The sequence below is a fragment of the Magnolia sinica genome, chromosome 15, assembly GCF_029962835.1.
Source record: "Magnolia sinica isolate HGM2019 chromosome 15, MsV1, whole genome shotgun sequence".
In the NCBI taxonomy this organism is placed as follows: Eukaryota; Viridiplantae; Streptophyta; class Magnoliopsida; order Magnoliales; family Magnoliaceae; genus Magnolia; species Magnolia sinica.
The window spans coordinates 45,227,528-45,252,147 of record NC_080587.1 but is presented as its reverse complement, the minus strand read 5'-3'; positions in this window follow the sequence as shown (position 1 = coordinate 45,252,147).

Here is a 24,620-nt window from a genome sequence, read left to right as displayed (position 1 = left end):
AAGCAACAAACCATTCAAAGTGGTACCTAGAAAGTGGATGCTCCAGGCATATGACAGGCGACAAGGCTTTATTCACCGATCTAAAAGATATGACTGATGGGTCAGTCCAATTTGGTGATGGTAGCAATTGCAAGATTATTGGCAAAGGTACGGTCCAACTCTATAACCTCCCTTTATTTAAAGATGTTTTATATGTTGAGGGGCTAAAACACAACCTATTAAGCATATCTCAAATATGCGATAACAACCATAGTGTGAAATTTTCCAATCAAGGCTGTGAAATAATAAATAAAAAGGGTTCTGTTATATTAACTGGTCGCAGAACTTCTGAAAACTGCTATATTATAAGCGATGGTAACTCATCTAATCAATCGTGCTGCATGGTCCATTCCGAGGAGACAAATTTATGGCATAAACGCCTTGGACATGTACACTATCGGAATTTATATAAATTGAGCAAAGGAGAACTAATTAGAGGTCTACCAAAGTTGTAAAAAGTAGGTAAAATATGTGGTGAATGCCAGTATGGTAAACAAACTAGGAGCTCTCAAAAAATGGTGAACTCTAATGCCACAACGAGACCACTCGAGCTGCTCCACATGGATCTTGTAGGACCAACCAAAACGGAGAGTCGAGGTAGTAAAAAATACATCTTGGTTATCGTAGATGATTGTACCAGATTCACTTGGGTAACGTTTTTAAAGGATAAATCAGAAACCCTTGATGAAGTGAAAAAGATCATCAAACGAATCTAAATTGAAAAAGTTTCTCATGTTTGTAAGATCCGTAGTGATCATGGATCTGAATTTGAGAATAGTAGTTTTAAGAAATTCTGTAGCGATCAGGGAATATCGCATGAATTCTCTGTGCCCAAAACACGACAACAAAATGGAATTGTGGAAAGAAAAAATAGAGTGCTTCAAGAAATGGGAAACGTAATGTTAAATAGTATAAAGCTCCTTAGAAATCTTTGGGCTGAAGTAGTGAATACCGCCTGTTATATTATTAACCGGGTTTATACTTGTAAATCTAATAATAAAATGGCTTACGAACTTTGGTTTGATTAGAAGCCTACTGTCAAATGCTTTTGAGTTTTTGGCAGCAAGTGCTATATTTTACGTGACCGTGAAAATTTGAGAAAGTTTAACACTAAGAGTGATGAAGGGATCTTTTTAGGATACTCTTTAAATAGTCATGCATATCATGTACTAAACAACAGGACCGGTGTGATTCAAGAGTCCATTAATGTGGTCATTGATGATCAATTGAATACACCTATCCCTAGTCCAGATAATAATGAAGTTCTTTTAATTAACAAACCAGATAATTCATCAAATTAAGTTAATTCTGAATTAAGGACTGTTAAAGATCATCCAACTACTCAGATTCTTGGAAACTCTCTCACTGGTGTGCGCACTCGTAACAATTAGAAGACATGTTTATGTATGCTTTACATCCTAAATTGAACTAGCTAATGTAAAAGAAGCTCTTTCTGACAAAAAATGGATAGTTGCCATGCAGGAAGAACTTAATCAATTTGTTCGCAATGATGTCTGGTATCTCGTTCCTAGACCTAAAGATAAATACATTATCGAAACAAAGTGGATTTTCAAAAATAAGTCTGATGAACTTGGAAATATAATTCGAAACAAGGCAAGACTGGTTGTACAGGGGTACACTCAAATTGAAGGCAACGATTACGATGAAACCTTTGCCCCAGTTGCTTGCCTTGAATCAATCAGACTTTTTATATCTAGTGCATGCTATAGAAAATTTAAGATTTATCAAATGGATGTAAAGAGTGCCTTTTTGAATGGCGATTTACATGAAGAGGTATATGTTGAACAACTTACAGGGTTTGAAGACCCTAAGTTAACTGATCATGTATACCGTCTTAAAAAGGCTCTCTATGCTATAAAACAAGTTCCTAGGGCATGGTATGAGAAATTGACTAAGTTTTTACTTAGTCATAATTTTTAAATGGGTAGTGTCGATATAAAGCTTTTTGTTAAAAAACACAACAATGATATTTTAATGGTTTAGATCTATGTTGATGATATTATTTATGGATCAACTTGTACTAACATGACTATTGAGTTTGCAGATTTAATGAAATCTAAGTTCGAGATGAGCATGGTTAGAGAATTAAATTATTTCCAAAGGTTGCAATTAAAACAACAACCTGATGGAATTTTTATTTATCAAACCAAATATGCTTTGAACTTGATTAAAAGGTTCGGATTTAAGAATGATAAGAATTTTGATACTCCCATGAGTACAACTTTAAGACTCTCAAAAGACTCTACAGGTAAAGATGTAGATCCTAAATTATATCGTAGCATGATTGGCAGTTTACTTTATTTAACTGCTAGAAGACCCGATATTGCTTTTGGTGTTGGTATTTGTGTTAGATATCAGTCTAATCCTAAAGAATCTCATTTAACTATTGTTAAGCAAATTATGTGATACGTCGCAAGTTCTGCTAATTTGGGTCTTTGGTATCCATATGATACTAGTGTTTAGTTGGCTGGGTACTCAGATACTGATTGGGCTGGTAATATAGATGACATAAAATCAACCAGTGATGGTTGTTTTTATATTGGAAATTGCTTGGTTTCTTGGTTTAGCAAGAAGTAAAGTTCTATATCGCTTTCCACTGCTGAGGCTGAATACATCGCAGCAAGAAACGCATGTATTCAGCTTGTTTGGATGAAACGTATGTTAAGCGATTATGAAATTGCACAGGACTCAATGGTTTTATATTGCGATAATTCCAGTGCAATAAATATTTCTAAAAATCTAATCTAGCATTCACGTACCAAGCACATTAACATTAGGTATCATTACATTCATGAATTAGTAGAAGAAAAAATAATATCTGTGGAATACATTCCAAATGAGACTCAACTTGCTGACATTTTCACTAAACCGCTCGACAAAAGTAGGTTCAATAAACTAAAGTTTGACTTTGGTATGTGCAATTTATATTGAATATTATTGCATAATTGTAACATATTGTATATATGTTTATGTATTTTTATGGTTAAATTTTTAAATTCGCTAAAAAATGTAATTTTTGGCTGATACTCGACCAGTCGTGGTCATACACGACCAGTCATGGTACGAACGGTCGTGTATTCCCAAGACCGGTCGTGGAGCACACTGACCTCTTTAATTTGGAGAAATCTCACTTCTTCCTCATTTTCACTTTTCTCTCCAACAAGTCGAGCTACGACTAGTCGAACCCTAGTGTTCGATTCAACCAGGTCAAAGCATTTTGCTTGTCTTTCTTGTAGATTCATGGTTTATTTTCTTCAATTTCTTCATTGGAGTAGTTGATTTCAAGTTTGCCTTAAGCTTTTTGGGGTTATCTTCTCCATTTGCTGATCTAGAAAAAGCCATCTCTACTTCTTTGAGATTTCTTATTTTTATTCAAGAATATGGACTCTAGAGGGAAAAAAAATACTAGAAGTCCCTCGTCATACAGATCAACTCCTATTACAAGACACCATCTTTGGTCTCCCAAAGATGATCCATCTTATGTGCGTGATTTGCGTCTGCGTAATGTCATTGTGGAAAAAGCCGTTGATTTAGATCACATCGCTCGTTTCGATCTCCTTCCTCTTCTCCAATCTGTAGGTTGGGATAACATCTTACGTTGGGGTGGGGCGGCATACCAATCCATTGTGCAGAGCATGTTTGCATGCATATCTGAATTTTCTACTGAAAAATTAACTTTCTCTATTGCTACTAGAGAAGGGTCTTTTCTTGTTGATCGTCATTTAATTTCAGGCCTTCTGGATATACCTGTTAATGATGATGGTATTTCACCTAGCACTCTAGTTGAGAAAGTTTCTGAATCTGAAAAATGTATCTATAATAGAGCACTTTGTAACATGGATGCTCAATGAACTCAGAATGGGAATGCCCTCACAACCAAATATTTGTTACCCAGATACAGAGTTTTGCATCGTATCTTTACTTCTAATCTGTATCCTCGTTCTAGTAACGAAACAGAACTAACTGTATTCATGGTTCGTATCTTGTATTCTATCATCACTGGTACAAATGTTTGTCTACCCTCTTTAATATGTCATTCCATCATTCAGTTCCATATCCATCCAGGCATAGTGATCTTCCCTTTACTTACTTAATGACTGTGTTAGCTACTCACATGCTGGTTGCTATGCCTGTTGGAGAGGCTCCTATCCAACACCTCATTTTCAACAACTCCAACTTAAACGAAATGAAGTTGCGATTGGCTGAGGGCCAAGTAGATGTTGGAGAAGGTGGAGTAGCAGGTGCGAATGAAGAAGAGAGTGATAATCTTCCTCTAGACGATGTTAATATGGATGATATATTTGATGAAATAGAATCTGATTCTGGAAATGATCCTGACTTTGTGTCATCTGGCTTTGATGAGAGATTGTGTTCTCTTGAGGAACAGGTGACTAAAATCCGGGTAACCCAAACTTCTTAATTTGCTTATATGCACGAGTATATGCGGCGTGTTACTAAGGGTTTGCATAAAATTGATCCATCTATTCCTGCTCTTCTTCAGAATCTGACTAAATGTTTTTAGTTGCTAGTCTGTAATAACTCATATACTATTTTGCTTTATCTCAGTTTGTATGACTGTTTTTATTTGTCTCTGGACCTGACTGGTCTTTGATATTTGGATGTATGGACATTATTTCATCTCTTGCTTACTTTGCTCTCCTAACTATCATTATTATCCTTGTGTTCTTCCTTTGTCATTTTGTGACAAAAAAGGGGAGAAGACTTTTTGAAGGTAATTGGTTATGGATTAAGTAGCATTTTTTTTTATTTTGAATATCTATGTGTGCTACTGAGGGGGAGTACTAAGTATAGAGGAGTATAGAGGAGACTTGCCTCTAAATGAATGTGTGTGCTAGTTTATGATAACTGGTGCATGATTCTTTGTTGAACATGTTGTGCTTCTCTTATTCTTTTTAATAGTGTTTTGTCACAAATTTGACAAAGGGGGAGATTGTAAGTGCTATGGTCTCATGCTCCTTTGGTTATTAAATTTTGTTGTGCCAAAACTCTATTTGTGTCTTGTGTTTGTATGTTGTTATATATGTTCTAGACACTGCTTCACAAGTGCTTCAAGTTAAGTACAATGATAGACTTCAAGCCAAGTCAAGCCATGTACTGTAAACATCAATGTTCAGAGCTACATCAATAAAGAGTACAAGACTCAAGTACTTTTCAAGACTCAAGAGCAACTCAAGTTGAAGTTTGATGTCAAGCTTTCGAAGATCTCAAGATCAAGCTACATCAAGTAGAGATCTCAAGCTTTGTAAAGTTCAAAGGTCAACAATCATTTGATAGAATGGACTTTCAATGTCCATACTTCATGTCCTAGGTATGATTGACCTTAGATTGACCTTAGGGTAGGTCAATTCGGATACATAATTCAAACTGTATGTTTATATATGAATTTGGTTTATTCTAAGACTAGTCCTGAACCTTGTTCGACTAGTCCTAGTACTGGTTTGACCAGTCCAAGAAATTTCACGACCAGTCCTAAGTTGTTGAAGATTTTTAAAATTTTTTGGTTAGCCCACGACTAGTCCTGGAGGTCCTTCGATCGGTCGTAGGTGTGTTCACGACTCGAACTTTGACCAGTCATGGGTCCTCGACTCAAACTATAATGACCAACTCATGCAGTCTACGACCAGTCCTGGGTCATCTACGACCGGTCAAAGGTGGTCCATGACCAGTCGTAGACACCCCACGATCAGTCGTAGAACGGTTTTCAAAGATCGCGCTTAAAAATTCAAAATGTCATTGAAACTACGACTAGTCAAAGTTTCCCTAAGACCAGTCATGGACGTGATTTCTACTTTTATAAATTTACTACGAATCTTAGAATTTCATAACTCAATTCAAAGAAATTCAAGGCTCCGCTCTGAGATAAGTTTGTGTTCATTTTAAGCTACTTTGTGCATAATTAATATTTCCTTTTGTTAGCTTATTATTATTTGATTTTGATCTACATTCTAATCCGATTTAAAAAGGGTAAATTCTGTAATTCCTTCTTCTTAGAATCAAAATTAAATAGAGCTAGCCCATTTGATTTAATTTAAAATCAATTAGAACTTAGAACCATTTTAAGTGAGTATTGGACATTGAACATTGATTCAAACTTCTACTCCGATTGGTTCTTCTGGGCTGCTACGAAAGGAGAAATCCAAGTATTTTACGTTTATGTAAAATTTCTATTCTTTTGGTTTTTGTTTGATATTCGTTAAAAAAATCTCATTGTGTGGTTATCTAGGGAGAGCCAGAAAACTCAAAAAGTGTGGGTTTTTGGATTGTGTAAACCCAAGTTAAAAAGACACAATTGTGAAGGTTTTAGGTGAACCTGTGAAACCTATTTGTTAGTGAACGCTAATATCCCCTGTGTGAGGATATTAGGAGTGGAGTAGCATTCTGTGTGGCTGTTGTGAAACAGTTGGTGTACACACAGGCGAACTACTATAATTCTTTGTCTTGTGGTTTGAATGCTTGCTTAAGTTTTATATCTTATATCATTCAAGTTTGTGGGATGTATGTGTGGATGTGAATGTTGTAAAATTCACATTTCAAGCAAGTGTGTGGAATGTTGTAATAAGTTAGATTTAAATTCCTATAATTTATTTCAATTCCTTGCTATTTATTTATTTCTCTTCAGATTGAGTTTTTTATACAATGGACGTTCTAGAAATAACATTGTCCTGCCATAAACCCTTAGTTTTTATGGTGTAAGGTTGACCTTAGAACTGAATTCGTATCAACCTCTCAATACTTGTTTATTGAGGTTGATTTTATTTCAGCATTGTGAATTGATATATTTTATTTAGCTATCTCTTTATTTTATTCCGCTGTTATAATTATAATTTGGCATAGTCCTATTCCCCCCTCCCTCTCTAGGACGTATAGCTAGGCCGTTTCAGCACATTTCGTCGCATTATCTACATTTCCGACATATCTTGTGCATGATGAGAAGTGGAATGCCCGCTGTTTCATGAAAGGCTTGCGTTTCACTCTCAGGCGTCGTGTGGTTGGACACCTGCTTACGACATTTGATAAGGTTATTTAGAGAGCTTTGGTCTATGAGGATGTTTGGGCCACCTTGCAGCGGACTTGTGACCAGGAAGGAGACCAAAAGAGGATGGTGCCCTCCGATAGCTCCCGTCAGCAGTAGCACAGTCGGCGTACAGCTCGCCCAGGATTTTGAGCACCAATATCACATCCATCATCATCTTTGGGACCATTCACAGGTGTTTTCTTTAGTTGTAGTAGGACGGGACATCATAGGAATGAGTGTCCCCAACCTCAGCAGCTGCAACAGCCGAGGGCACCGCAGCAGCCCCCGTATTAACCTTTACAGCAGTAGCAATAGCGACCACAGCACCAACGTCCGAGGCCTCCCCCGCAATAGCAGAGACAATAGATTAGGCCGCCACAGTAGAAGCAGAGACAACAGAGGGGACAAGCACCTCCCCCACCGGCCTCGAGCAGATTTTATGCCTCTCAGCAGGACCCCCAGCCATTAGGAGGGGTAGTCAAGGCTATTCTTCCTGTTTCCACTTGCATTGCACACGTGTTGTTTAATTCTAGATCATCTCATTCTTTTGTGGTCAAGGAGTTCTGTCGATTGACTGGTCTACCATTGGAGTCTGCTCATGAGGCTTTATCGGTATCGACTCCCGTGGGGAAGACTCCAATATTGGGCTAATTTTGCTTGTCCTGCCTAATTCTGATTGGGGATATCTTTCTGCCTACGAATTTGTTTGTGTTGCCAATATGCGATTTTGATGTTATCCTGGGCATGGATTAGCTCGTCAAGTATCACGCCATATTGGACTGCTCCGTGAGGATAATCATGTTCTATATAGTTGGCTTGCCACTATTCCAGTTCATTGTCGAGCCCAAAGGACAGCCATTGTCTAGTTTGATGGCATGTGCAGTAGAGGAGTCAATGGTTATGAGCATCAATCAGTGGCTGATTGTCTGTGATTTTTCCGATGTGTTCCAAGAGATTCCGAGGTTACCGCCACGCTAACAGAGTAAGTTCCAAATTGATCTTATGACCGGTACCGCACCTATCTTGAAGGCCCCGTATTGTATGACACTGATGGAGTTACGGGAACTGTAGGAGCAGTTAGATGAGTTACGGGAGTTACGCTTTATCCGTTCGAGCAGTTCTCCATAGGGAGCCCTGGTATTATTCATGAAGAAGATGGATGGCTCGTTGAGGCTCTGTGTGGATTACCGAGAGGTCAACAAGGTCACGATCAAGAATAAATACCCACTCCCAAGGATCAATGATTTATTTGATTAGCTGCAGGGTGTACAGTTCTTTTTAAAGATTAACCTGCGGTCTGACTATCATCAGATTCTGGTCCAAGAGGAGGATTCTCGAAGACAGCTTTCTGAACGCGCTACGGTCATTTTGAGTTTTAGGTCATGTTATTCGGACTGACCAATACGCTCTCCGTCTTTATGCAGTTGATGAACGAGGTCTTCCAGCCTTACCTCGATCAGTTTGTTGTGGTCTTCATCGATGACATTCTGATCTATTCGAGGACCCATGAGGACCACGAGCAGCATTTGCAGATTGTTTTGCAGACCCGCTGTGCCCACCAGCTCTATGCGAAGCTAGAGAAGTGCGAGTTTTGGTAGGAAGAGGTGAAGTTTCTCGGTCATGTGGTGACGAGGGAGGGTGTCATTGTGGACCTCTCAAAGGTTGATGCATTGCGACAGTGGCGCCAACCCATGAACGCGTCCGAGATCCGTAGTTTTTTTGGTCTGCTGAGATACTATCAACGATTTTGTTAAGGGATTCTCCCGCATTGCAGCACCGTTGACCAAGTTGACTCGGAAGGGTGCCAAGTTCGGCTGGAGTGATGCTTGTGAGCAGGCATTTATAGAGCTGAAGGACTGCCTCACGTCCGCTTCTATCCTCACTCTTCCCTCTAGGAGTGATGGATTTGTTATTTTTACTGATGCCTCGAGAATTGGATTGGGTGCTGTCCTGATGCAGCACGGGAAACAAGTGGCTTATGCGTTACGCCAGCTCAAGGTTCATGAGCTTAACTACCCCATGCATTATTTGGAGTTGGCAGCAGTTGTCTGCGCGCTGAAAGTATGGAGGCACTATCTTTATGGGGTTAGGTTCGAGCTCTTCTCTAACCACAAGAGCCTAAAGTATCTATTTTCTTAGTTGGAGTTGAATATGAGACAGAGGCACTGGATGGAGCTCCTTAAGGACTACGATTTTGACTTGCAGTACCACCCGGGCAAGGCAAACGTGTTGGCAGATACGCTTAGCCATCAACCACGAGGTTTGATGGCACAGATGATGGTCCGGGAGTGGAAGATGCTTAAGGATGTAACATAGTATGACTCTGAGTTTGGTCTATAGTCTTTCATTGTTTAGCTATCGAGCCTGTTGATTCAACCCTCTCTTATCGCAAGGGTAATCGAGGCTCAGCAGACAGATGAGTCGTTACAGGTTTACTAAGCAAAGGTTGCATCTATAGAGCAGTCAGACTGGCAGATTGGTTCCGATGGTGGACTTCATTTTCAAGGCCGATTGTGTGTTCCAGAGGTGCCAGAGTTGCATAGAGATCTGATGGCCGAGGCACACCAATTGCGACTTACTATCCACCCGGGCTCTACGAAGATGTATCGCGATATGATGAGGCAGTATTTTTGATCGGGGATGAAGCTCCAAATTGTAAGCTTTATGGTCAAGTGTGACACATGCCAACATGTCAAGGTCGATCACCAGAGACCCCTTGGTCCTTTACAGTTGTTGAGAGTTCTGGTGTGGAAGTGGGAGCACGTATCCACTGATTTCATCAAGGGCTTGCCGAGGACTTAACACAGTCACGACACCATCTAGGTTGTCGTCGATCATCTAACAAAATTGGCGCATTTTATTTCGATTCGAGCAACCTAGACATTGGATCGGCTTGCAAGGATATTCATCGAGGAGATTATGAGACTGCACGACATTTCCATTTCGATCGTTTCTGACCGAGACCCAAGATTCATGTCTCAGTTTTGGTGGAGCTTCTAGTCAATTATGGGGTCTATCTTGCAGCTCAGCACCGCGTATCATCTGCAGACTGATGGATAGACCGAGAGGATTAACTAGATTCTTGAGGATATGCTTAGAGCTTGTGTGATCAACTTCGCGGGCTGCTGGGATGAGCATCTGCACCTGGCCGAGTTCACATACAACAACAACTATCAGGTGACTATTGGCATGGCTCCTTTTGAGGCATTATATGGTAGACCGTGCAGATCTCCTAATTGTTGAACCGAAGTTGGAGTGTAGCATCTCCTAGGTCCCGAGCTTATACAGCAGTCATCAGTGGTAATCGACATCATCAGCAGAGGATGCACACAGCTCAGAGCCGACAGAAGAGTTTTGTTAATCGTCAGCGTCATCCCTTGGAGTTTGCGGTTGGGGACAAGGTGTATCTTACGGTCTCGCCCATGAAGGGCGTGGTTCGATTTGGAGCGAAGGGTAAGCTTGCCCCAAGATTCATAAGAACTTTCGAGATCACTTGGCGCATAAGCACCATGCCCTACAGGCTTACCTTACCTTCTGAGTTGTTTGGTATCCACAATGTTTTTCATGTTTCGATGTTGCGGAAGTATGGATCAGACATTATTCCTGTGATTGATTGGCAGCTTCTTGAGGTCCGTGAGAATGCTTCTTATATTGAGTGCCAATTCGCATCCTTGATTGGAAGGAGCAGGTTCTCCGGACTAAGGTCATTCCTCTAGTGAAGGTTTAGTGGGGCAACCATTCTAAAGTAGAGGCGTCTTGGGAGTGCGAAGCTGAGATTAGAGAGCGTCATCCTAATTTGTTTGTTGAGTGATTTCTTGTATTGTGCCATGTATTACCTTGTATTAATTGTTATATATGTGTTAATGTTTTGTCTTTTACCTTCATTTTATTCTAGTTGTAGTAAATTTTGAGGATGAAGTTTTTTATTTAGAGGGGAGAGCTGTTAAACCCATAACCTAGTATCCATTGCATTCTGTTAGGTCCTGCAGTCCTTCCGGTTGAATTCCGGTGACCCGCGACCTGTAGATAGTATTTGTGATCATCCTTAAGTTCCGCCCTGTAAACCTGAACCGATTTGACTCGAAAGCTATGCCAATGCGACCGCGTCATCGTCACGATTCCAACGCTGCATCTCGTGCATCAATCCGAGGTGTGGATCAAAAGTTGTAGCCTGTGCAATATTTAGACCGTTGTTGTGATTGTAGGACCCACCTATTGCATGTACATGTTTCCCTAGGTGATGATATCACCCTAGTCCATTACCTATAACCTACCCTACCTACCCTAGCCTATAGCCCAACCTACCTATCCTAGCAATCATGGATTTTTTCTTCTCAAAAATAACCATTTCTCTCCCTATCTCATGTGTCATGATGGCTTTTGTTCCCAAGACCCATGAGTATCATATAAACCCATGAATACTTTACTACAACTCCCCATCTCTCTCTTTCTCCCTTATTCATTCTCTCCCCAATTTATAAGAGAACTTGGGACATCCCACCCTTCTCAAACTGTCTAGCCCGTTCTTCTCTTAACCCCCCCTCAATCTAGCCCTCTAAAACCCATCTCCTCCATTAAAACAATTCCTTTGGAACTAAAGAACCTAAGCTAGAAGAAGAATGAAGATCTCAGAGGTGGGTCTACTCCTAGGCTAGTTTTCCTGATTTGTCTTTCATTTATTCTTGTATTTCATTATTGGAAGCTTGTAGGACCCACGAATCAATGGTGGAGGTCCTCCTTGACCCCGTAGGTGTGGCTAATGGCCCACCTTGTGCATGCATGAGCCATGATGGGGCCATTCTCCATGGACCCCATCATGATGATTTTCCTTGATCCATAGTTTGATTGGGTCATCTAGACCCAAGATCCATGGTGGGGATGGTATCCCCACCTCAGATTTTTTTTTATTTGTAGGGCCATGCATGTATAGATCCATGTGATATCTTGATGAAATATTATGATGTGTGGTTGTGATTGATGGAGAAGGACTCAATAGTGGCGAAGCCCTTCTCCTATAGTCGTGATCATCTCTCTCTTTATCTCTTATTATTTCCCAGATGTGAGTGGCCACCTGGTGTGCCTAGGACGTCCAGACCGTCTAGCAAGGTGGGATGCCCTAGTTGTCCATTTTCTGGACGTTGGGTATCCCACTTGCTGTCCATTTATGACACGCAATGAGACTTGATGTGGTGTCTTGGTCTGGGGATTTGTAGGGCCCACTAAGGTAGGCCACATCATGATTTATTTGGTGTATTTCCTTTTGTCCAGCAAGTTATGGACTGATGTGTCCAGCAAAATGTTGGTGTCTAGATATTTATGGGTTATTTTCTGGGCCATTAATTGTTGATTTCTATTATGGGATTTAGCCTTGCATGTAGCCTATTTTTTCCCTATTGAGGGTTGTTTCTTAGAGATGTGGACCCCACCTTAATGTATGTTGAACCTCCCATCAACCAGCCCTTGGTGGATGCCCTGAGATGGGCCTAAAGTGGGCTGGACGGTCCAAATTTTTGGACTGTCCAGCAACATTGTTGAAGGGAAAACATAAATGTTAGCTTGATTTTTGGGATTGTGGGCCACTTATGTGGACCCCACCTTGTATTACAATTAAGGGTGCATGCCATACACCCATTTTCCCCTGATTTAGCCAGCCCTGGGCCCACTCGAGGGGAAGAATCCAGCAGGACCAGCAACATTCTTTTTTAGCACCTTGCTGTCCAGAATTTATAATTGTTGTTGCAGGTGTTTATGGATCCCCAACTCACCTCCATTGTGGTCCACCTTGCTGAGACCCACCTCAAGTGCATGTGGACCATCCAAATAGTCCATTTTTAGGGCTACCAGAGCTAGGCCAGCATCTTGCTTGTTGGACGTTCTAGTTAGGCAGACGTCCAACAGGGGTTGGCCGTCCCTAGCTTTGAAGGCCCACCTTGATGTTTATTTTATATCCACGCCGTCCTTCCTCTATGTGGCCCACTTGGACATGGTCCACCCCTGGTGGGACGTCCATAAGTGGGGCCCACCCTGAGTATTTCTAGGGTCAGCCGTTCGAGCCCCTTGGGATGCCTAGACTATTTGGGGTGTTGCTGGACTTGTATGGGTTACTTTTAGTCCAGCAGCTAGCCCACTTTGATTTATGTGTTATACTCTCACCTTTCATCTGGTGGGGCCCACTCTGACATGTATGGGTTACCATGGAGTGTTCTTTTTATTCCGATAATCTATTTTGCTAGACTCCAACAGGCCCAGGAAGTTAGGTGGGCTGGATTTTTAGCAAGGGCCTAAAATTGTTACATATAGTTGTATGTTTTGGAGTTGTGAGGCCCACCGGACTGAGGGTGTTATGTATACACAGCATGCTTGTGTTTTTCTAAGGTATTGGACCCCTTATGTGTCTTGTATGGCCTACTACCCATTTGATTAGATTTAGACCTTGCAGCCCATATTTTTGGACGTCCAGGTAGGCCCAGATGGGCTGGACATCTAGCCTTAGTACTTTTTCAAATGCAAGTGTTGCCCATCCAGTGTGTTAGGCCTTGTGGGCTGGTTGTAAGCCCACTATGGTGCATGTGATTATATCTTTATGGTCCATCCAATTTACCAACTTTTAGGTTGGCCTATAAGGCCCACAAACTGAGTGTTGAAAGTACCTTAGCCATTTGTTTGGTGCATAAGGGTTGCCCATGAGACCCATCATAATGCATGTATTTGTTGGCCATGACACTTGGGCCATGGTTTTCCCCATTGAGCCCATGTTGATGTATGAAGGTTTTAGGCTGTTTCTTGAGGCCCATCATGTAGTATGAGATGTTATGGATTGCTGCTCATTTCCTTTTCATAGTTAAATCCGGGCCATGGGCCTTAATTTAGCTAGATTCCTTGATGGGCTGCCTTCTAGGGGAAATTCGCGGTTAAACGTCCACATTGTGAACCACACTAAGCCCTTTGATAGGCTCGTTCTCATCTATTTGTGGTTGAATGTCCACATTGTGAACCCCTCTAGGCTCTTTGTTAGGCCCATTCTCATCTATTGGGCCCGTAGTATTACTTACCTAGATTTTGTGGGCTACCCCAAACCGTTGGGCCCCCACTATTAGTTATGCTCCTTCCATACCACATAGAATCATCCGAGTACCTAGACCCGACCTTGTTAAGGGGAGAGTACAACATCAACACATGTTATGCTTAGTTTATCTTCATGATTCATTCTAATGTGCATCATATGTATGCTTGGTTGAGGAATAATTGATCATGGTATGTGCCCCAGGGCAAGTTGTTTACGGGACTCCCTAAGTAATGGAGTTACCCCACATGAGCGCGTTGTATGCAAAGGACTGATGCATGGTTAATTGGTATGATTCATGCATCTTGCATTTTTACATGGTACGGTTATTATTCGCCCTAGTATCATTAGGGTCGTAACCTCCAAAGGCACATCGTGGATGGCCAGATTTAGACATCAGAAATGTTGATTATAGCACTGTGGGCACGTAGGATGTCCTTGGGTGAAAGTCTCAAACCTTTTTGGTACCAGGAGATGCTCCAACATCTAGACTGAGTGGAAACATGAGCACCGGTGCCAATTACCATTAGGCCGCATCTCCCACTATGTCATGGTCGGTTGGAAGGGGGTGTGGCCTTACCTGCCAGAGTGAAGGGGCGTAAGCTAGGATGAGTTTGACTAGCTCACAAATGGATCCTCTATCGACGAGCCGATTAGGTATTGGCAGACTACAGGCGGATAGTGATGTATCTTACACTCGGTGGGTTGCACAGCTAGGGAAGCGGTAGTCAGCGTAGAGTATATTTGACCCCGATGATTTCTCATAGAGGAACTATATTGATATGTGGATTTGAATGAGGATTGGCATGATCACATTGCATGTTGCATGCGGCATTTGGCTCTATAAGCCTCGCATTGCATAGCCTTGGTATGGTTGATAGCATTCATGCTTGGTGTAGCATACCCTTGGGATGGCTGATGGCATTCCTGCATGGTATTGCATAGCCTTGTTATGGCTAGTGGTATTCATGGTCTTGCCAGCATACTCCACATACTGTGATAATGTATACTTGACACCTGTCCTTCACACACTTACACCACCCTCTAAGCTTTTCATAAGTTTCTGCACGATTGATGCGTGCAGGTGAGGTTAGGCAGTAACTGAGCAGGAGCAGGAGCATGCCACGGAGCTTTCTTTTGGAGTTTTACTATAGTCATTGTACCTTTTCCCTTCTTGTGCCTTGTATTATAAAAGTTTTCATTCCTAGTGGATTTTGGTGATGATGCTCCTGTGGTTATTATCTATGGGTTATGATCTTGGCTATGCTGATTATGAAATAAACTTATGTTATATAAATCCTCCTTGTAGGATCTTAGGATCGGAACCTGGTGTATGGGTGCTAGAGCTGAGAATGGGATACTATGGAGGTTGTCGGTGCCAGATTCGACGATCGGGAATTTTATGAGCCTGGTTTCCGAGTTTGGGGTGTGACACTTCTTCAACTTGAATACATAAAGAAGTTCGACGAAGACTTGGACAACTTTAAAATGCATGAAATTGATCTAATCATCTCATTAAAACATGATACATATTCTAAATGATTAGACACAATAAAATTTGACAAACCTAGGTGCTAAATTTACAATATAGCATTTACAATCTCCCCCTTTGTCAAATTTGTGACAAAAACAAATAAAGAATCATGAACCAGTTATAAAAAAAATAAAATCATGCACCAAATGTGCAACAAATACTCTCCCCCTCAATCCATTACTCCCCTTAAATCCAGGCGAGGTGATATGTAGAACCTGTATAAAACAAATACATGTCCAATCCAAAAAAATTACCATATTTACAATCCATATCTACAATCATACATCCCCAGTCATCATAAGAACCTTAAAAACATTCCACATTTTCTCTCCCTTTTTGTCACAATATGACAAAGGAAAGAAAAACAATCAGATGATATAATCAATGAAATAGGAGAAGGATAAGAAATAAGAAAAGAAATCATAAACATGATCAGCAAAATATATGCAGGAAACATAAAGTCATGCTCACAAGCCCAAAAATTATCCAATTTAAAAGTTGATACATGCGCAAAGAAAAAGTCCAATTAAAACCAGAAGAAGAAGCATGTATAGAACGATCAATCTGATGTAATCCCTTATTAATGTGCCTAAGATATTTGTGCATATATTTGAATTGAGTCTCTTGGGATACATGCAAACCTTTCACCTTTTCCTTTAAGGTTCGCAATCGCTTATCAAAATCAGAAGGCTGAAAGTCAGGATCAGCCTCAGAATCAGATTCCAATTCATTAAATATATCATCCATATTAACATCATCAGGAGGTAAAGCATCTTCCTCTCCAGCTTCTTCAGCCACTCCTACATTATCCCTATCAACTTGGTTGGGAACCAACCTCAAATTCATCTTGTTAATGTTAGAATTGTTAAAGGGTAAATGGGAAATAGGAGCTTTTCCAACAGGCATAACCACAAGACTATGAATAACAAGTGTCGTCATTAGATATGCAAAGGGAATATCGCTATGACTAGGATGGAGACAAAACTGAATAATGATATAGAAAATAAGATAAGAAAGACATATTTGAACACCAGAAACAACAATGTGAAGTATGCGAGCGATGAAAGAAGTTAACTCAGTTTTATTACCAGACCTAGGATACACATTAGAAATGAAAATACAATGAAGAATCCTATATCTAGGTAACATAGTTTTGGAACTGAGCGCAATACCATACTTCCATTTAGCATTCATGTTGCATAACACTCTAGTTAGCATACATTTTTCAGATTCATAAGGTCTTGCCACTAACGTAGAGATAGGTATTCCTTCGTCATTCACAGAAATATCCATCAATCTAGATATCGAGTGGCGTTCTACATCAACTGGACCTTCACTAGTTGACACAGAAAAAGTTAAATTCTCAACAGAAAAGTCACTTATACAAGCAAACATGGCCTGCGCATTGGAACGGTATGCAGGACCCCCCCAATTCAAAATGTTAGCCCATACTACAGCTTCAAAGAGGGGAACAATATTAAAAGGACTCAAATGATTGGAGTTAACTGTCCGCTCAACAATTACATTACGAAGAAGAACATCCCACACATATTCGGTGTCCTCTTTGGGTGGTCGAAGAGTACGCACCGTAATCAGTAAGGAACGAGAAGGAGAGGGACCACGAGAGGATCTCTTCTTATATATACTCTCCATTACACAATACACAAAAGAAATACAAGAGATGAGTGGAGGGTTTCTCCCAAATCAGATTTTAAGCTAGAAAACCTAAGAAACCACAAGAAAACTTGAAATAAACTACAAAATCAAGGAAATAGAAGTGCAAAAATCCTAAATCCTAAAGGAAAATGGAAAAGATGCACTAACCAAGTAGAAATCGAAGATGGGTTCGATCAGTCGTGGAAGGGTTTGTTGGAGAAGATGAGAGAAATGAAGAAAAAGTTACTTTTTGCACTTTTAAAACCCCCAAACTCGAGCTACTCGACTGGTTGAGAGCATACTTGACTGGTTGTGTCACGACTGGTCGAGTGTGTACTTGACTAGTCGTGCAACCTCAAAATTTTCCATTTTTTTACAATTTTTTATTTTAAAAATTAACAAAAAAAAATAAACACATGCAATATAGTACAAGTAAACACAATTAACTCATATCACATTACACATACCAATATCTAATTTCAATTTAGAAAACTTGTTTCTGTCAAGTGGTTTTGTGAAAATGTCTGCAAGTTGATTTTCTATTTGAACATAATCCAATGAAATAATCTTATCTTCCACTAATTCATGAATATAATGATATCTATTGTCAATATGCTTAGTTCGTGAATGTTGGATTGGATTTTTAGAAATGTTGATTGCGTTAGAATTATCGCAATACAAAACCATAGAATCTTGCGCAAATATGTAATCAACTAACATCCTCTTCATCCACATAAGTAGAGTGCATGCATTACCAGCTACAATATACTCAGCCTCCGCTGTGGAAAGCAATACAGAACTCTGTTTCTTACTATGCCATGAAACAGGACAGTTCCCAACATAAAAACATCCACCACTGGTAGACTTGCGATTATCAATATTACTAGCTCAATCAGCATCCATATAACCGGCTAATTGAACACTAATATCATGGGGATACGAAAGACCAAGATTGGTCATACTTGTAACATATCTCAAAATACGCTTAACAGCAATCAGGTGAGATTCTTTAGGGTCAGATTGATATCTAGCACATATTCCTACACTGAATGCAATATCAAGTTGGCTCGCAGTTAAACATAATAAACTACCTATCATACTACGATACAACTTAGGATTTATACTTTTACCTATTGAATCCTTAGAGAGCTTAAGAGTCGTACTCATATGAGTATCGAAATTTTTACCGCTCTCGAATCCAACTTTTCACCAAGTTCAAAACATACTTGGTTTGAGAAATAAAGATTCCATCTTCAAGTTGTTTCACTTGTAGACCTAAAAAATAATTCAATTCTCCAACCATGTTCATTTCAAACTTGGACGTCATCAAATCTACAAACTCAATAGACATGTTAGAACAAGTAAATCCATAGATAATGTCATCAACATATATCTGTACTATCAGTATGTGATCATTGTGTTTCTTTACAAATAATGTCTTATCAACACTTCCCATTACAAATTTATGACTTAGTAGAAACTTAGTCAATTTCTTGTACCATGCCTTGGGAGCTTGTTTTAATCCATAGAGTGCCTTTTTCAGGCAATAATCATGATCAGTATGTTTGGGGTCTTCAAAACTAGTAGGATGTTCTACATATACTTCCTCATGTAGATCATTATTCAAGAAAGCACTCTTGACATCCATTTGATAGATTTTAAAATTTTTGTAATAAGTAATGGATATAAACAGTTTAATAGATTCAAGACGAGCTACTAGGGCAAAGGTTTCATTATAATCGATGCCTTCTATCTGACTATATGCTTGTACAACCAGTCTAGCCTTGTTTCTTATAATATTACCTAATTCATCAGACTTATTTTTAAAGATCTATTTAGTTCCAATAATGTGTTTATCATTAGGTCTATGAACTAAGTACCATACATCATTCCTTATGAATTGATTAAGTTCATCTTGCATAGCCACTATTCAGTTTTCATCAGTAAGTGCTTCTTTTACATTGGCCAGCTTAATCCAGGATGTAAAGCACATATAATTACAAATGTTTTCTAATTGTCTACGAGTGCGCACACCGGTGAGAGGGTTCCCAAGAATTTGATCAGTTGGATAGTCTTTAACTGATCGTAGTTCAATGTAATTTTGACTAAATGAAGAGTCTGGTTTATCAAATAAAGAGACTTCATCATCTTCTAAACTTAAGACAAGTGTTTTCAGGTGATCATCTATAACCACATTAATGGACTCCTGAATTACACCGGTCCTCTTGTTGAGAACATGATACGCTCCACTATTTAGCGCATATCCTAAGAAAATACCCTCATCGCTTTTAGTGTCAAATTTTCCTAGATTTTTCTGGTCACATAGAATATAATATTCGCTGTCAAAAACTCGAAAGTATTTGACTATTGGCTTCTTATCGAACCATAGATTATATGTAGTCTTATTATTTGACTTTCTAATATAAACACGGTTAATAATATAATAAGTCGTGTTCACTGCTTTAGTCCAAAGATTTTTAGGAAGTTTCATGCTGTTTAACATCACATTAGCCATTTCTTGAAGCACACAATTTTTTCTTTCAACAACCCCATTCTTTTGAGGTGTCTTAGGAGCAGAAAATTCATGTGATATATCATGATCAGTATAGAACTTCTCAAAACTGCTATTGTCAAATTTAGAACCATGATTACTACGGATTTTAGAGACATGTGATTCCTTCTCAGTCTGGATACGCTTGAGTACCCTTTTCACTTCATCGAGAGTTTCAGATTTCTCTCTCATGAAAGCTACCCATGTATTCCTGGTAAAATCATCTACTATTACCAAAATATATTTCTTACCACCTCGACTCTCCATTATAGTAAGTCCAAAATGATCCATTTGGAGTTCAAGGGGTTTGGATGTGGCACTGGAGTTCACTTTCTTGTGAGCACTCCTAGTTTGTTTTTCAATTTGACATTCACCATAAATTTTATTCATTTTCTTTAACTTGGGTAGACCTCTTATTACTTCACCTTTACTCAGTTTATAAACATTACGGTAGTGTACATGTCCTAGGCATTTATGCCATAGATCAGTCTCATTGGTTTGGACCATGTAACACGATAACTTAGACGAGCTTGAATCACTGACTATATAGCAGTTTTTAGATGTTCTGCGACTAGTTAATATCTGTAACGCCCTAAAATTTAGGGGTCGAGCATAACTCAGCTCCCGCGTTTCAAAACATCACTTATGCAACATATTTAATGATGGATGTATGTTGTCTGTATGAGTACATAAAACATGGAATAGATTAATCCAAACTGCAAACATAATTCAGGGATAAGTGAAGAACGCAAACGGAAGACTTAAAGAAATATATGTGTACATGTGAAAATCCCTGAAATACATATACATACCAGGTCATATTACAAGTGTTGCTATCAAAATTACAAGTATCAAATTACATCATCTATTCCCAAAGAGAAATCCCAGAATCCCACGCATCAGAACAAGGCTCACTAGAACCCGCCTAAAAACTGCATGAAAGAAAATGTAGCCTCATCATCCTCGAACTCCTGCTCAGCCTCAGAGGTCGCATCAACATCTGCAACTAAGACAGAGTCTGGTGGGTGTTTAACACCGCCCCAGAACGAGGGAATGAGTGATCAACTCAGTGGAACAATATAGCAAAGGTTAACATGTTATCAATTCAATCAAGCAGTAATGATAAAGCAGAACAATCAAACATGTCCTAAGTACTCTTGTTAGTGCAAGGATGTATGAAGAATGATGCGTGCCCTCGCGCTTACACCCTCAGTGTCTTCATCTTACGTTACGCATGACACCACCTCAAGTGCTCCACCTCTTCCAGGCACATGCAATGCGGTGCATGAACATGATTACCAAGTTGTTATTAGTCCTTTTCATACAGCAGGATTGGGAAGCTAAGGTACCTTCCTCATATCAATGTCCAAACAGTGATCCATTCTAGGGTCGTCAGTCCTAGACAATCTTATACGATCATACGATTTTAGGTCATTGCAAAGGGCTCGTCACCAATCAATGCACGCCTATCATACCTTCGTTATTGCAATAAGGCTCGTCACCTCAATGCGGTATCCGGGTATGCTCAAGGTCACTACAAAGGGCTCGTCACAAATCAATGTAGGCCGACAACACGAATATAGTGTCCCATATCACCATAATTGGCTCACGAGTTTGGTTGCTCACTGGTCACTACGGGGAGGCTCGTCACCCCAGCATAGGTCGACAGCTCGACCACGGTGTCCCATACCACCATGTCCGGCTCATGAGTCTTAGCGGATCAAGGTACCATGGTTAACAGGATTTCATCGGTAAGTTTGGTACCGTAGATTCAAACAATAGCATCCATATATGGTGAACATACATCGGACAATCGGGTTACTTGACCAACTCGACTAGCACGAGCGCACGTTGGGTTGAACGACATAGAGTGCGCAAACACTCCCCGTGGCCAAACTGCTGCCGACAACTCTAATACGACTCAGGTTCGTCAAATTACGTCCTTCGTGGCGAAAGCATCCTCAGCCACAAACTCAAGGCCGACTACCGATTTCCTGGACTATTTCCTAGTCCCAGACACATTCCACTATAATAAATATTCATATCAACAATTTAGAACAGTAATGGAACAACAACTCAAATCATGTGGTATGTAAGCATTTGAAGAGTAATCAACTTAACATGGATTTACACATAAGTAATGCTTGAAGTTAAACAACAAAGAATGTGACTTGCATGTGGTAAATCATACACACTAATAGGAGTGTTGAGGATCGCTTCTCAATGCCCGCAATTAGGATAATAGGTTACAATTTAGACCATTTAGACATTTCTACAAACACTTAGAATACATAGGTCAACATACATGACGTATGTTAGAACACACACATTTGGACAATTCCTTTTACCAAGGAGTTGTCACACATACATCTTGCATAAATACACGACAAATAATCATGGCAAACACATGCTCATATTTTATACGTATACGGTACTTCCTACATATACATAGAATACCCAAATCTCAATATAACACATGCATATCAGGAACGCAAAATAAACATAGTATTTGGCATGTGAAATCTCATCCATAACAAGAATAAACCATTAGCTGGCATTGAAAGCCTTGAAAACCATAACCTATACGATTAAAGTCCGCACCTTAAACCAGAAATAGAACACCGAACTGATTCAGACGATATGTCTACGTCAACAGCGACAAGATAACCTAAAGTAAGAATAGAAATGAGATACAACACACATAAACCATTCTAAGCTCTAAAACAGATTAGGGTTAGGTTAACTTACCCAAGGAAGAACTTAGAATCGCCGGAATAACGATTCAAAAGTGATGATTTAAGGATGAAGAAGAACAGGAAAGAATCTAAGATGATTCACCAACTTCTCTCTCACTTTCTCTCTCTTTTCCTCTCTCTTTCTTAGCTAGGGTTAGAAAATTCGTATGGAAAAGAGAGTTAGGGTTTTAAGGTCTATATATAGGCCTAACATTGATGAAAATAGCCCCAGGGCCAAGGTATACTTAGGTTATAACCAAAACAAGCCTCTCTCGATCCAACGGAGCACTTCTGGTGAGCCTTTTTCCACGTGCGGTCTGACTTAAGCTCACTGACCATGGATCTAGGTCAGACTGAGTTTTCGTACCGATCGGATCTACAAATCAGCCGTGGCGGACCACACTCAATTCAACAGTCACCGAAACTCGATCAGGTCCACAAGCACTATGGCCTGCCTGGGCCATCTTCCCTGATTCGAGGGTGAAATTGGGTCAGAATCCAACAGTCAGATTGCTTAAAATCGTCGCGCAAGCGACACGACTCAGATTTCATAAAATCACATTAATTTCTCACCGTTCTCACACTCTTCACTCCGGACTCAATCAAATCGACCCAGGACATCATCTGGCCTTGAATTTTGAGGTGATGGCCAAGTCCAATATGGTGACCATAACAGCCTAAGATCATCGCTATCGGACTTTCGACGCGCGGTCCAGGTCCGATCCAAAGCTTCTAAAAATTCCCAAGAACAACTGGATTTAGCGATAAATCCCAAATTTCAGAGTAACATAGCGCTAACTATTCTATAAGTTTTGAGTCATGCAGATCCAATTTAAAGTGATTGTTGCTAATTTCACAAGCAATCAAGTTTAGCACTAATTACCCACAAATAGCTTCTAAGGAAAATAGAGGTAGTACTGGGGTCTTAGCACAAAATTTTTCGGGTCATTACAATATCATAGAACTATTCTCATTAGAAATCTCATACCCTTGGTTAGTGAATTTGACGCTTGTTTATTATCACAAATTTGAGAAATGCTAAAGAGTTGAAGCGCACCTTGGCCAACAATTCTGCAGTTGCTACCATAACCGAATGTGACTGAGCCATCAGCTATATCTTTAAGATTAGTGAACAAATCTTTGTCACCTGTCATGTGTCTAGAACAACCACTGTCTAGGTACCACTTTGATTGACTCGAAGCCTTGAAAGCGGTGTGGGCAACCAGACAAGTAACCTTAGGGACCCATTTCATTGCTATTTTGGGTTTTGGAGCATAGTTGGTTTTTCTATGCTTGTAGTTTTTATATATTCTACCATTCAAGTTAGATTTTAAAAGCTCCTTGAGTAAATCTAAAATTTTCTCAGCTAAGGAGTTATAATTCTAATTTCTATAATTGATATGATTGCTTTTATATTTCATAACCTGAAAAGTTTTATAATTTTTGTAATTATTTTGATTCATACTTTTCCCTTTTGAGTTAGAGGACTCCCCTTTAACAAACTTAGGTGGAGTGGACTTACTTTTAGGAGGTGTATTCTTATTGTAGCCCACACCAGATCTATCGCCACATTTCCTTGATCCGGTTAGCAATCTTTCTAGTTTAGGATCACCTTGGGCATACCTCCAAGTATCCTTCAAACTCAAGAGAGAAGAGACTTCTAGTTTTAGTTTTTTATTTTCTGATTTAAGGTTTTCAACTTAGGATGTTTTGAAATCTAAATCACACTTAGCTTTTTCAAAATAATTAGAAAAATGCAATTTTTCTAAAACTAAGTTATCAAAATTTTCTTTTAACTTTAAAAACTTTTCTTTTTGAAGTTTTAGTTTTATGACTATCTTACAACTTTCCCTATATAGGGCATTATAGGCATCTTGTAAATCATCATCATTTTCAGGGTCGCTTCTTAGATTTTCATCATAAGTTAAATTACAACTGTCTGAGGAAGTGACTCTAGCTAGAGTCATTAAGGCCTTGACCTTATT